The sequence below is a fragment of the Eleutherodactylus coqui genome, chromosome 8 (genome assembly GCF_035609145.1).
Source record: "Eleutherodactylus coqui strain aEleCoq1 chromosome 8, aEleCoq1.hap1, whole genome shotgun sequence".
NCBI classification, from domain to species: domain Eukaryota; kingdom Metazoa; phylum Chordata; class Amphibia; order Anura; family Eleutherodactylidae; genus Eleutherodactylus; species Eleutherodactylus coqui.
In genome coordinates, this window is record NC_089844.1 from 31,325,170 (window position 1) to 31,329,951 (window position 4,782).

Genomic DNA, 4,782 nt, shown 5'->3' on the forward strand with positions numbered 1-4,782 from the left:
GCTATGCTTTTCTATTCCGCAAACATAGGGGACATCAAATGTAATGAACTCAATGTGAACAGCCTCTTAGAAAAGATGTGATATAACTTGAGCAAACATACTCTGTCGAGCTTGATGCTCGTTCAAGTATTAGTGTACTCGATGGTGCTCGTTACTCGAATAAGCATCAAGCCGTGCTCGACCCCACTCCAGTTTTTGGCTCCTCCCTTCTGTGACGTGCCTGTTTTGGACCCTCCCTGCCGCGACGCAGCGCACGCGTCAACGGCAAATTTTTGGGGAGGGAGAGACTGACCAAGAAAAAAAAAAAAAAAGCTCGGCGTCCCACATACAAAAATGTTCGAGTCTCCCACTGTAGCCAATGGGGTTCGTTACTCGAGTAGAGCTCTCGAATTTTACGAAAAGCTCGACTCGAATAATGCGGAGCTGAGCATTTGGGTGCTCGCTCATCTCTAGATATAACCTCTGATCCAATTACATAGTAAAGCCAGTGTGGCTTATGCATTTTATTAGAGATGAGCGAGCACCCTTCCTGCCTCCCAGCACAAAAATGTGCCATTGACGCGCGCAATTCCACTGCGGGATCCGACCTGGCCGTGTGTATGCGGCCAAATGTGCAACATAAATAGCAGGCTACCTTTATTCTGTGGTGCAGTACAATTACAGTGATACCATATATGTACAGTTTTTCATGTTTTACTCATTTTGCACAATAAGGGCTCGGTCAGACGAGCGAGTTTTGCACACTCTTACAGCAGCGTGTAAAACCACACTTCTATAGCAACCAATAGGTTGCTATGGAAGTGCTCACACGTACCCTTTGCAGAATCTGTGCTTCTAAAACAGAACGGACAGCGAGTGCCAACTCGCCTGTCAACTCCATGGTGCACACTTTCCAGGGTGCTTACCATAGGCTCCTATGTGAGCCATGCAAGCAGGCTGCCCACACCACGGAGGCTGCCCGCACCTAACTCCACGGACCAGCCCGTTCACGCACGAAATTCCCTGCATGTCAGCAGCATGGTTTACACGTTGCTCAGCAGCGTGTAAACCATGCTCATCTGACTGCAGCTTAATACAATATTTCATGAAAAAAAACATGTTTCTGCATTCAAGGAGCTGTGACTTTATCTTTTTGTCAATATAGCATGTTGGCTTACTTTTTGCAGGAGCAAAAGTTTTTAATAGAACCATATCGTAGTACCTATAAATTGTTGATTAACTTTCATTATTTTTGTGGAGCAGCAAGGAATTTTTTTTGCAGGTTTTATTTTTTAGCTCATTCGCCATGTGACTATATATGTGTATTTTTGTTATTATACTTTTGCAAAATAAAAGTAACATTTATGGAAAAAGAGGGTTTAATTTTATTTTTTCTCTTCTCTGAACTTTTTTTTTTGGAATAAACTTTTTTTTTATGTATTTTTTTAGTCCCACTAGGGGTCTTCACAATATGATTATTAGACACTTCTATATTGCTTTGGTACAGTATACAAAAGGGGGTTTCCAGGACTCTCATATTGATGACCTATCCTTAGTATTGGTCACCAATATTCAATTAGTGGGGGCCAACCTTGGGGTCCCCATCAATTAGCTATTTGTGGAGGCTGCATCACTCAAGTGAGTGCTGTAGGCTCTTCACAGGCTAGTGACATTACATGAATTCTTCACATGGCCTGAAAGCAACTCGGTCATATTCAAGTGAATGGGAGGGAGCTGCTATACTAGGCACTGCTATGAAATGTACATAAGCCTTGGTGCTTACCCGAGCACCGCTGCCGCTACAAACAACTGATCGGAGGGCATCCTGAATAGCAGAGCCCCTTCAATCTGATAATGATGACCTGTGCTAAGGACATGTCATTAGTATTGGAGTCCTAGAAATAATTATAATCTTTTAAAATATCGCCAACATAGTCTGCAGCCCCTTAAGTCGCATTCAGACAGCAGAGTGTGAGCTGCACCCAGGATTCTTGGGCACAACTAGATAGGACAGCACATGGACACCCTGTCTGTGTGCTGTCCAATCTGTGGGACATTGCATGTCCTATTCTCATTTGTGAATTGGAACACAATATGACACGCTACGATTTTTCGACATGAAACGTTAGTTAATGAAAAGTCACTGGTTTGAATAGTCCCATTGATTTTAAAGGGTCCAAGTTCAGTCCAGGTTTACTCATTTACAAATTGCTAATTAACTGTATTTGTAAATCAAGCGCAAAGGGAATTTGCATCCCACAATAAACAGCCTATAAGAGTCAACATTTTAAAATAAAGAGTTCACAGAGAAGTCCTGACTCAATGATATAAACAACTTTTATTTAGACCTGCTAAAAAAATAAGAATCCCTAAAATATCATTACTATAATATCTATATAGGGCACTCACCCTGAGAAGGGCAACCCCAATTTCCAGCCCTTCCCTGTATATCCCTAAATGTTCTTAAGGGAACCAGTAATAGATATACCAACACACATAGAAATTAAGTATAATGTCTGGAGCTAAACCGCTAAAAAAAGCTGAAAAATTGCAAATAATCAAAGCGATTATAATATGGCCATAGAAAATCAGTATAGATCACATACACAAGATATTTCACAACCGCAATATGTATAAAAGTGGCACAGATATTTCATTAATTACAACATGTCCAAAACACGGTCCAAATATTCACGTACAAGCCAAATTGTTTATGCAGAAATCAAACTCCTCCTCTAACATGTTTCCCTAGAAAACAAGCGGGTTCATCAGGGAGCAAAACCAGGGATAATCCCCATTGTTGCACTAGACAAATTCTAAAACCTCACGTGACAAATTATACACTTATTAACCAATTAGATACATATAAAAAACTAGTGTAGTGGCCCAGTACAATGTGGCCCCTCCTAATAAGTATGAATGCATTTGTCTCTTGTCAGTGTCTTTTGTGTAGTAAGAATAAAGTGCATTGCCAGATTTGCAGCACTGAATGAGTTAATGTCTGGTGTTTGGGTAATGTCTCTATTTGTTTGTTATGTGACTATGTTTTATATATGTGAGTGTAAGGGGTTTTTTGTCATGGAGTCTTCTGGTGGTTGCTTGGAGGATATAAGGCAGCTGACTGTAAGCACCTTCAGCCCACAGATACGGAAGATGGAGGATGCCAGGAGGATGGCCTAATGTTTGCTGGGTTATCCCCTGAACTTCAGTAGAGTGTTGTCCCACTTGTGAGTGTGAACCGGTAGAGATTGAGAGTGAAGAGTGTTGCCAGGCCAGGACCTACAGATAACTGTGGCTGTGGTTTCTCCTGTTTCCCCGTGAGTTCTCCCTGTCACATCACTTGTCAAGTTGCTGCGAACTTTGCTTTTGTACTTGTTTGACTTCAAGTAAAACAACCAGTCGCCCATCTGTTTCCAGAGACTGTCTCTTAAAAATACCCATGTGTGTGTGGATTTACTCCGTCAACAAGGAATTCCCCCACGGAAACTGCACGACAGAGGATTTACTCCAACAGCAGGAATCCCTGCGGCGGAAGAAACAATGGCGTCACGAGTGACAAAAGGACAAAGGTATTTTCCCCAAGTGGGCCCCCCTGTTTAAGCAGACCGGCCCTTAGACGTGTCACCAGTTACCCTCTAGGTGGGAGATAGTAGAGCCACTGTGACTAGGCCCAAATATCTACCCCGCTATCTACCACAACGTGACCCGCTCCTCGGTCGCTGCACTAGCAAGGTCTAAATACAAGTTAAGTTTCATATCTATGAGCAAGAACCCCTTTCTGTGAACTCATTTACAAACTTGGACAGAACTCTCTGCTATGAAAAGGGTCCTCCGCAAATTTTTTTATTTAGTTTTCCAATTCGATTATCATACTTTATTTAGCTGAATACTTAATTTTACCATCTTTATTTTTTTTCTTAAACTTGCATTTATTAGGACATTTAAAAATTACTATAATAAACAAATAGAAGAGTCTTTATTATAGTCTTCTTTTTTTCCCCCATTCTCAGGTTTGCCTCCTTGCTTGCCGTGGCCTCCTTAGTCCCTCACTATAATCACAGTTCTACCTCATGAGTGACAGGTAGATAATGTAGAAGTAGGGGCGCTATGTATCTAATAAACGTTACCTTCCTCACGAAGCAGGTGTCGTGGCTGCGGTAACGAGGGAGCGTTGTGCAGAATGATACGAGAGACGATTTCCTTCATGATATTATGTGTCTATTTGCACATCCAAGTTCACACTATGAAACGTGACAATGTGAGAATTTATTTTCTGCACTCATCACGCAGAATGATAAGAGAGGACGAAGTGTTTCCGAATGCGGCTACCCGGATACATTGTGAAATAGTTTCCTTTGTGTCCTAAATAATGAGTCGACACATTTGAAATATACGGCAGGTTAATATGCAGCGCGGAATGGCTTGCTGCAAAATCGTTCTACACGCTAAGCCCCGTTCTTGACAATCTCCCAGAGCTTACATCTAACACCTATGTTTGCTGAAATCCATGTGGCACTTACTGGGGTGGGCTGCGGAGAGGTTGGCAGCCCCCTCCCCTTGCCTTGGTTGTCTGGATGCTCCTGGTGCATGCTAATCATCGCTGTTTCCTTGGTGACGGTGCGGAGAAGAGGAATGGCAGCGCTGAGAAAGGGGTAGTGAGGCCTGACGTTGACCGGGCATTTGGAGAGAGACACATGAATAGCGAGGTGATCTGTAACCCCGAGTGACAAGGACTGAAATACAAAACTGAGGCCCTGGCTGCAAAAACCTGAAACCGGCTGATTTCAGCAAAAGCTTTTTATA